Here is an 11,379-nt window from a genome sequence, read left to right on the forward strand (position 1 = left end):
GAGCTCAAAAGCTTGTTATCTTCAGCGACTCACAAGTAGTCACTTCACAAATAGAGGGAAGCTACCAAGCCAAAGATCCCACCATGAAAACGTACTTGGACAAAATCAGGGAACGGCTCGGACAACTGATGCCAGGGCATCTAGGCCAGTTTCACTGACCTTTTCTTTACTGTTTTAGGGTAGTTTCATGCATTTTCTTAGTAAATAAGGCAAGTTTTGATTGAAAATACACTTACACCTTGATTCAGGCAAGTATTGTGAATTTTATATGATTTCATGAAAATTAGGCATGAATTGAATGATATAATTGATGATGCATAATCTTAAGACTTGGAGCAGAGCTTTGATGCACTTTAATTGCTTGATTTTAGGACAAAGAAAGCAAGGAAGAGCCACATTAGTAGCCACGTTAATCTAATTAATGTGACCACTAATGTGGAATGGGAATGAGCTTGCAATCTTAATGAGAAAAGTGATTGCCAATAACATCTTCGCAGCCATCATAGCCCACATTAATTGCCACGTTAACTACATTAACGTAGTAGTTAACGTGGAAGAAAAGGGAGCTCCAGCGTTAGTGGTAAAAGTGAATATTACTAACGCTCTGAATTGGCAATTGGCCACGTTAAGAGTCATGTTAACTCAGTTAATGTGAACTCTAATGTGGAATGGGAAGACAATGCCAACGTTAGTGACACTCACCTTTGTCACTATTGTTGGATTAAGCCAACATTGCCCACGTTAGTGGTCACGTTAAGACCACTAACATGAGAGATAACGTTGAGCTAAGCATGATGAGCCAACGTTAGTGACACTCACCTTTGTCACTAACGTTGGAGATGGCATTCACTACTACGTTAGTACCCACGTTAATCTAATTAACGTGAGCTCTAACGTGGGAAGGAGGGGCATTTGGAGCGTTAGTGACAAAGGTAAGTGTCACTAATGCTCTCGAAGCTTAGGCATGCCCACGTTAAGAGTCACGTTAGTTATACTAACGTGAACTCTAACATAGGGAAAGGGGGCACAAGGCAACGTTATTGGAAAAGGTGATTCCCAATAACGTTTGCGAAGGATCAAGAGGCAACGTTAGTAGTCACGGTAGTTCCACTAACATTGAAGTTAACGTGGACCATTTTGGATGGAACATTAGTGAAAAAGGTGATTGTCACTAACGTTCTCGAACCCACATTTTCACTTAACGTTAACACCACTAATGTCCTAGCTAACGCCTATGCCTAACTCACACTTTTCTGCAAACAAAGCTGAGCCCACTGAAGATTGTAACTGCTTCAACTCAAGATCAAAGGCCCATATCCAAGATTTGAAGAACTCACTAGAAGATCAAGAAGAGTAGTATATATAGGAGTAATTTTGAACTGTAGAGAAGCTTTTGCACTTTGGAGAACTACCTTCTGTATATTTACTTTTCTGCATTTTCTAGTTAAGCATGTATTCTTCACTGCCATTTTCCATTTCCAGAGCTATGAACAACTAAACCCCTTTCATTGGGTTAGGGAGCTCTGTTGTAATTTGATAGATCAATTATAGTTTTCATTCTTCTTCTCAAATTGGGGTTTGGGCGGATATAGTGACATGTAATCCTCCCAACACTTTGATTTGGAAATACATGTGGTATAATCAGTGATGACACTTCATCTCTTCCCATGAGCAATTAAATCAAGGAATTGGGCAATTGTTCAAGCTTAGAGAGATTGGATTGCCAAGGAATTGGGATCCAATCACTTAAGATTGCCAAGGAGATCAATGAATGCATTGATTGAGGAAGAGATGAGAATGAATTTGATCCGGAGAATGCAGCATCTCCTAAGCCCAATGAATCCCCCATTTTTTATCTTACCCATTCTCTTTACTTTCTGCTATTTATTTCCATGTTCATCTCCCCAAATCTCCATTTAAGATTCTGCATTTTATTTTCTGCAATTTACTTTCCCGCCATTTAATTCCTGCAATTCTCAACTACATTCTGTTTAGCTCAACTAGCACACTCTTCCAACTAAAGTTGCTTGACCAATCAATCCCTATGGGATTTGACCTCACTCTATTGTGAGTTTTTACTTGACGACGATTCGGTATACTTGCTAAAGGGAAATTTGTTGAGATACAAGTTTTCGTGCATCATGTTTATGACGCTGTTGTCGGGGATTGATTTTGTATCAACAATGATTAATTTGGAAGTTCACTAGATTGAGCATTTTTTTATTGTTTATTTTATTTAGTCATTTACCTTCAGTTTATTTAGTTTCTTCCTCACCCCTCACCCCTTATTGTTTTCTCTTTTTCTTTAAATTTACTTACAATTCTGCTCACTAACCCACTAACTGTTTGATAATTTGCACCACTCACACTAACAATCACTCTAACAAGAATAATCACTTCATTTTATTTCTTGTTGGGTGCTCTGTTAGTTGTATGATAGGGAGAAGAGGCAAAGCTTCAACTTCCTTTAATTCAGAACCTGAGAGGACCCTCCATAGATCAAGGAAGGAAGCAAGTGGGAAAAGAGTTGTTGGTGCTGAGGAAGAGGAAGAGTACTTTGAAACAAACATGGATAAGAACTTGGAAAATAACCATGAAGGAGAAGCTCACAACCATGCCAGAGAAGGCCCTGTGAATCATGCTGGGCAAGAAAGGAGAGTTCTAGGCTCTTACATTAATCCAAACCCAGAAAATTGTGGAAGTAGCATCCAAAAGCCCACCATACAGGCCTACAACTTTGAATTAAAACCCCAGCTCATCACCCTTGTTTAGAACAAATGTTCATTTGGAGGAAGTGTCTAAGAAGACCCCAATCAATATCTAACCACCTTCATAAGAATATGTGACACTGTGAAGTCTAATGGTGTTCATCCAGATGTCTATAGATTACTTTTGTTCCCTTTCTCACTCAGGGACAAAGCATCTAAGTGGCTAAAATCCTTTCCGAAGGAGAGCTTAACAAATTAGGAGGACGTGGTAAACAAATTTTTGGCAAGATTCTACCCTCCTCAAAGAATTAATAGGCTGAGAGCTAAGGTACAAACTTTCAGGCAACAAGATGGTGAAACTCTCTATGAGGCATGGGAGAGGTTTAAGGACTTAACAAGAAGATGCCCACCAGACATGTTCAATGAATGGGTTCAACTGCACATCTTCTATGAAGGTCTTTCTTATGAGTCAAAGAAGACTGTAGACCATTCATCAAGGGGCTCTCTAAATAAGAAGAAAACCATTGAAGAAGCCATAGATGTCATAGAGACTGTGTCTGAGAATGACTACTTCTATGCTTCTGAAAGAAGCAATACTCGAGGAGTAATGGAGCTAAACCACATGGATGTATTGCTGGCTCAAAACAAGATGATCACCAAGCAGCTAGCAGATCTTACCAAGAAGGTAGAAGAAAACCAAGTCGCAGTAGTCATCACTTCATCACCAGCTCAAGAAGGAGTGAATGTAGGAGAAGAAGGTGACTGGAAACAAGCCAACTATGTTGGAAACTCACCCAGACAGATCCATGATCTATACTCCAAAACTTATAATTCTGGATGGAGAAACCACCCTAACTTTGGGTGGGGAAATCAGCAAGACCAAGGCCAGAACCAGAGACGCCACAACCACAATCCCAACAACAATGTAACTCACCAACATACCTCACAGAGATCCTATCAACACCCACCTAATCACCCTTCTCAACCACCTAATCTCAGCCCACCATCACCAACCGAAGATAGACTTTCCAAAATTGAGACTCTACTTGAAAGCATATGTAAGGAAATTCAAGACAGTAAGGTTTTCCGGGAAGAAGTGCGGTCCAATATGCAGATTCAAGATGCTACCATCAAGAAACTTGAAACACAAATTGGTTACTTATTCAAGCAAGCCCCTGGCCACAACATTCACAGCAACACTAATTAAACTCTAAAGGAGGAGTGTCAGGTTATCACCCTCAGAAATGGGAAGGAATTTAGGGAGACCCACAAGAAACCACCAGAGAAGAACTTAGATGAAGAAGAAAAGGGACGAGAGGAAACTCAAGTTCCCACTCCTAAGTCATATCAAGAAGGAGAAGTGCTAAAACCATGCTTTTCAAAAGCTCCATACCCCCAGCAATTAAAGAAGAAGGGAAAGGACAACCAATTCTCAAGATTCTTGGAAATCTTCAAGAAACTACAAATCAACATACCCTTTGCTAAAGCAATAGAGCAAATGTCATTCTATGCCAAGTTCTTGAAGGAGTTGATGACCAAGAAGAGAAGCTGGAAGAACAATGAGACTGTAGTACTCACCGAAGAATGCAGTGCCATCATCCAGCACAAATTGCCCCAGAAATTGAAGGATCCTGGGAGCTACCAAATCTCTTGTATCATAGGGGAAATCACAGTGGAGAAGGCTTTATGTGATCTAGGAGCCAGCATAAATTTGATGTCCTTAGCAATGATGAGGAAAATGAGGATTGAAGAATCCAAACCAACAAGAATGGCCCTGCAACTAGCAGACCGATCATTCAAGTTTCCTCACGGAATAGTAGAAGACTTGTTGGTAAAGGTGGGAGACTTTATCTTTCCAGCAGACTTCGTAGTATTGGACATGAAGGAAGGAGGCAAGACCTCTATAATATTGGGAAGGCCATTCTTAGCCACTGCCAGAGCCATCATTGATGTCCAAAAGGGTGAACGTGTCCTTAGATTACATGAGGAGAAAATGATATTCAATGTGTTCAAGGCCATGAGCTACCCACAAGACTCACTGGGAGAATGTATGAGGTTGGACTCAGTGGATGCTGTGGTACAAGAGATTCTTGAAGAAGAAGAACGTGAGGGGTTAATAGAAGAGGAGGAATCAGCATCAAGCGAAGAGGTTGCAACAGCTGAAACTCGTATTCAGGGCACACTAAAGGAGAAGGATAAAAGAAAAAAAGCACCCAAACTTGAATTAAAGGCACTACTGCCCACTCTTAAGTATGCATACTTAGGAGAGAATGAAAGCTATCCAGTGATCATAAATTCATCCCTCAGCCAAGAATAGGAGGAAGAGTTACTTCAAGTCTTACAAAAGTATAAGGATGCCATCGGATGGACACTTGCTGACTTGAAGGGAATCAGTTCAGCCATATGCATGCATAAGATACTATTGGAAGATGATGCCAAACCGTCCATTCAACCCCAAAGGAGGCTGAATCCAATTTTGAAGGAAGTGGTACAGAAGGAAGTCATGAAGCTGTGGCAGGGAGGAGTAATCTACCCAATTTTGGATAGTCCATGGGTCAGTCCCGTCCAAGTGGTCCCCAAGAAAGGAGGAATCATTGTGGTACCCAATGAAAGGAATGAGCTTATCCCTACAAGAACTGTCACAAGATGGAGGATATGTATTGATTACAGAAAACTCAATGAAGCCACGAGAAAATATCATTTCCCACTTCCCTTCATGGACCAGATGCTATAATGACTTGCAGGACACGCATACTATTGTTTTCTAGATGGTTATTTAGGATATAACCAGACAGTGGTTGATCCAAGAGACCAGGAGAAAACATCATTTACTTGCCCATATGGGGTGTTTGCCTATAGGTGCATGCCATTTGGGCTATGTAATGCACCTGCAACTTTTCAACGCTGCATGCTTTCCATCTTCTCGGATATGATAGAGAAGTTCATTGAAGTTTTCATGGATGACTTTTCAGTATTCGAAGACTCCTTTCCTAATTGCCTAAATCATCTTGCCTTGGTATTAAAAAGATGTCAAGAGACCAACTTGGTCTTGAATTGGGAAAAATGCCACTTTATGGTGACAGATGGAATAGTCCTTGGCCATAAAGTTTCTAACCAAGGTATTGAGGTAGACAGAGCTAAGGTGGAGCTAATTGAAAAATTACCTCCACTAAGTGATGTAAAGGCAATTAGGGGCTTTTGGGGGGCATGCTAGCTTCTACAGAAGGTTTATTAAAGATTTTTCAAAGATAGCCAAGCCCTTAAGTAATCTCCTTAGGTCTGATACACCATTTATCTTTGATGAGAAGTTCATGCTTGCATTTGAGAACTTAAAAAAGAAGCTATCCTCAGCTCCTATCATTACCCCACCTAATTAGAATCTGCCATTCGAACTGATGGTGATGCATCTGATTTCGCAGTTGGGGCAGTGTTAGGACAAAGAAAAGAAAATTTGGTGCATGTCATATACTATGCCAGCAAGGTCCTTAATGACACTCAACGAAATTATACCACTACCGAAAAGGAGTTACTAGCAATAGTTTTTGCATTTGACAAATTTAGATCATACCTTATTGGCTCTAAAGTTATTATTTTCACTGATCACACAGCACTCAAATATCTATTTACCAAACAGGAGTCAAAAATAAGACGAATCAAATGGATCTTATTGTTGCAGGAATTCAACATTGAGATTAGAGACAAAAAGGGTGTGGAGAACAAGGTAGCAGATCATCTATCCAAAATCCCTTGTGAGAAAAATGCTATACATGATACAAGTGTAAATGACTTCTTCCCAGATGAGCAGTTAATGTTGGTTCACAAAGCACCCTGGTTTGCAGATATTGCCAATTTTAAAGCAGCCGGTGACCTACCCCCTGGGATCAATAAACATCAAAGAAGAAAACTCATCAATGATGCTAAGTATTTCATTTGGGATGAACCTTATCTCTTCAAGAAATGCTCAGATTGAATCCTTAGGAGGTGCATTTCATAAGAAGAAGGACTAGATGTCATGTGGATATGCTTGGATGAATAAGCTCTTAGGGGTGCCTTATCACTTGGTAACTTGGGTTAACTAGTCCGGGATTATCAGCTGAAAGTCCACTATCAAGAGTAACCTTTGCTACAGAGCACTTAGTAACCCAAAGAGGTGCTGGACACCAAGGTCTCAAGAAAGAAAAATGACAAACCATATGCCTGTGGTGTGTATGTATGGGGGAAAGAGACTTGAGGGAGTAAGTCCTTAGGAGTGTCTCAACACCTAGCACCTTGAACCAACTGGTTCGGGAGTGTTGGCTGAAAGCTAATCATAAAGAGTCGTCCTCTCACAGAGCACTTAGCCTAAAAAGGAATGCAATAAACCTTAAAAAAGAAGGAAGGATCAACAATAAGAAGTCTCAAAGGATGCAATCAAGCAAGTGTTCAAGGGCATGATAAAGGCCTGGAAACCAGTGAAGGAATGAACCTAAGTTGCTATGCATAAAACCCCATAAAACCAAGGACCTGACTTCCACAATAATGACTCATTTCTCTTGTCATTTCATTCATCATTCTCATGTTTCAGTACTTGTTTAGGGACAAGCAAGCTTTAAGTTTGGTGTTGTGATGCCAGGGCATCTAGGCCAGTTTCACTAACCTTTCTTTTACTGTTTTAGGGTAGTTTCATGCATTTTCTTAGTAATAAGACAAGTTTTGGATGAAAATACACTTACATCTTGATTCAGGTAAGTATTGTGAATTTTATATGATTTCATGAGAATTAGGCATGAATTGAATGATATAATTGATGATGCATAATCTCATGACTTGGAGCAGAGCTTTGATGCACTTTAATTGCTTGATTTCAGGACAAAGGAAGCAAAGAAGAGCCACGTTAGTAGCCACGTTAATCTAATTAACGTGACCACTAACGTGGAACGGGAATGAGCTTGCAATGTTAATGAGAAAAGTAATTGCCAATAACGTCTTCACAGCCATCATAGCCCACGTTAATTGCCACGTTAACTACATTAACGTGGTAGTTAACGTGGAAGAAAAGGGAGCTCCAGCGTTAGTGGTAAAAGTGAATACCACTAACGCTCTGAATTGGCAATTGGCCACGTTAAGAGTCACGTTAACTCAGTTAACGTGAACTCTAACGTGGAAGGGGAAGACAATGCCAACGTTAGTGACACTCACCTTTATCACTAACATTAGATTAAGGCAACATTGCCCACATTAGTGGTCATGTTAAGATCACTAACGTGAGAGATAACGTGGAGCTAAGCAGGATGAGCCAACGTTAGTTACACTCACCTTTGTCACTAACATTGGAGATGGCATTCACTACCACGTTAGTGGCCACGTTAATCTAATTAACATGAGCTCTAATGTGGGAAGGAGGGGTCATTCGGAGCGTTAGTGACAAAGGTAAGTGTAGGGAAAGGGGGAACAAGGCAACATTATTGGAAAAGGTGATTCCCAATAATGTTTGCGAAGGATCAAGAGGCAACGTTAGTGGTCACGTTAGTGCCACTAACGTTGAAGTTAACGTGGACCATTTTGGGATGGAACGTTAGTGAAAAAGGTGATTGTCACTAACATTCTCGAACCCACATTTTCACTTAACATTCACACCACTAACGTCCTAGCTAACGCCCATGCCTAACTCACACTTTTCTGCAAACAAAGTTGAGCCCACTGAAGATTGTAACTGCTTCAACTCAAGATCAAAGGCCCATATCCAAGACTTGAAGAACTCACTAGAAGATCAAGAAGAGTAGTATATAGAGGAGTAGTTTTGAACTATAGAGAAGCTTTTGCACTTTGGAGAACTACCCTCTGTATATTTACTTTTCTGCATTTTCTAGTTAAGCATGTATTCTTCACTGCCATTTTCCATTTCCAGAGCTATGAACAACTAAACCCCTTTCATTGGGTTAGGGAGCTCTGTTGTAATTTGATGGATCAATTATAGTTTTCATTCTTCTTCCTCTTTTTTTTCTCTTGATTTACTAGAAAGCTTTCGATCTTAATTCAATTAGTTAGTTGTCTTGGAAAAGAAACTCTCCATAATTGGATCTCCTCTGAGCCTTGGAAAAGGGATGAGGAGATCATGCTAGAAATGCTTTCTCATGTTGGACCAAATTGGGATTTAGGCGGATATAGTGACATGTAATCCTCCTAACACTTTGATTTGGAAATACATGTGGTATAATCAGTGATGACACTTCATCTCTTCCTATGAGCAATTAAATCAAGGAATTGGGCAATTGTTCAAGCTTAGAGAGATTGGATTGCCAAGGAATTGGGATCCAATCACTTAAGATTGCCAAGGAGATCAATGAATTCATTGATTGAGGAAGAGATGAGAATGAATTTGATTCGGAGAATGCAACATCTCCTAAGCCCAATGAATCTCCCATTTCTGATCTTACCCATTCTCTTTACTTTCTGCCATTTATTTCCATGTTCATCTCCCCAATTCCCCATTTAAGATTCTACATTTTATTTTCTACAATTTACTTACCTGCCATTTAATTTCCTGCAATTCTCAACTACATTCTGTTTAGCTCAACTAGCACACTCTTCCAACTAAAGTTGCTTGACCAATCAATCCCTGTGAGATTTGACTCCACTTTATTGTGAGTTTTTACTTGATGACAATTCGGTATACTTGCCGAAGGGAAATTAGTTGAGAGACAAGTTTTCGTGAATCAACAACTCGGAGAATATGAGGTCCGTCACATACCCCGAGAACAGAATGCCCGAGCTGACGCACTCTCGAAACTAGCCAGCACCAAACCGGGGGCAATAATAGAAGCCTCATCCAAGAAATTCTGCAGAATCCATCAATCTAGGAAGAAGAAAATGTCCTAGCTATAACAGGTCAGGATCAAGGATGGATGACTCCCAATATTAATTACCTTAAAACAGAAGCACTCCCCACAGATGAAAAGGAGGCAAAGAGGTTGAAACGGGAGGCACAATACTACACTATCATATATAATACTCTATACAAAAGAGGGATTTCAATACCACTGTTAAAATGTGTTCCGACTTCCAACACAAAGGAAGTTCTAGAAGAAGTACACAGTGGCATTTGTGGCAACCACCTCGGAGTGCAAGCACTTACCAAAAAAGTACTCTGGGCAGAATTTTATTGGCCAACTCTACAAAAGGAAGCCACATAGTTCGTAAAGACATGTCCACCATGTCAGAAACATGCCAACTTTCACATTGTCCCGCCAGAAGAACTTATCAGCATGACCTCACCTTGGCCATTCGCAAAATGGGGACTAGACCGTCTTGGACCCTTCCCTCAGGGATTGGGACTTGTTAAATTCGTCATAGTAGGAGTAGACTATTTCACAAAGTGGAACGAGGCAGAACCCCTAGCTAATGCCACTGCTCAAAGAAGTCAAAAATTTCTATATAGGAACATGTCACAAGGTTCGGGGTTCCATACTCCATTACTACAGACAATGGTACCCAATTCACAGATGCAGGCTTCAGAAAGTTAGTGGCCGACTTGAACATAAAACAACAATTCACTTCCGTAGAACATTCCCAAGGTAATGGACAAGCCGAAGCTGCCAACAAAGTCATATTGGCTGGGCTGAAACGGAGATTACAGGACGCAAAGGGAGCCTGGGCTGAGGAGCTCCCACAAGTCTTATGGGCATATCGAACAACGCCACATTCTACCACAAAGGAATCACCCTTCCAATTAGCATACGAAATGGAGGCAATGATCCCAGTAGAGATTGAAGAAGGGTCGCCTAGAGTGATCCACTATAGTGAAGAAGCCAACTCCCAACTTCAAAGGGAAGAACTCGACCTACTTCCAGAAGTCTAAGAAAGAGCTCGGATCAGGGAAGAAGCGTTAAAACGTTGAATGGCTTCGAGATACAATCAAAAGGTAGTATAGTGAGTTTTTGCTGAGAACGACCTCATTTTAATCCGAAATGATATCGGAACAACTCGACCTGGAGAAGGATGATGTGTGGAAAACGATCCAACACAAAACTCACCGGCAAGTGTACCGGGTCGCATCAAGTAATAAAACACATGGGAGTGAGGTCGATCCCACAGGGATTGAAGGATTGAGCAATTTTAGTTTAGTGGTTGATTTAGTCAAGCGAATCAAGTATTGGTTGAGTGATTTTGTATCCAACAGTAAGTAAATAGCAGGAAATGTAAAGGGAGAGGGATGAATTGCAGAAATTAAAGAGAACTTAAAGTAAAGTTGTTGAATCTTAAAGAACAAGAAATTAAATGACTGAAACTTAAAGTGCAAGAAATGTAAATTGAAGTAACTTAAAGTGCAAGAAATATAAATTGCTTGAATGAAAAAGGGATTTGAGGATTGGGATTTCAGAATTCAAACAAGGAAAATTAAATTGCAACAATAAACTAAACAAGAGATGAATTGAAATAGACTAAATCTCAAATAGAAATGGAAATTAAATTGCAGCAGGGATTCACAGAAGAACCCAAAAGGAAAATGGGATCTCAGGACTCCAGAGACTAGATAGCAAAGTCTAGATCTCAATTGCCTTCCCAGATCCAAGTTCACAAATCAATTAACAAGAAATTAAAGAAGAAGCAGTAAAGGAATTGTAATTGAACTCAATTATGTAGAAGAGAAATTAAAGAGATCTTGAATGGAGATTGAGACAGAAATTCCTCA

At 40.2% G+C, this 11,379-nt stretch overlaps 1 non-coding gene across 1 annotated transcript; it reads right to left on the reverse strand.

Annotated features, from left to right (window-relative positions):
- Nucleotides 1-3,021: 3,021 nt before the first annotated feature.
- Nucleotides 3,022-3,125, reverse strand: LOC127746256 (small nucleolar RNA R71). The gene has a single exon (XR_008007876.1). It is a non-coding gene; the product is annotated as a small nucleolar RNA R71 (small nucleolar RNA).
- Nucleotides 3,126-11,379: the final 8,254 nt, after the last annotated feature.

Source organism: Arachis duranensis, chromosome 3, assembly GCF_000817695.3.
Source record: "Arachis duranensis cultivar V14167 chromosome 3, aradu.V14167.gnm2.J7QH, whole genome shotgun sequence".
NCBI classification, from domain to species: Eukaryota; Viridiplantae; Streptophyta; class Magnoliopsida; order Fabales; family Fabaceae; genus Arachis; species Arachis duranensis.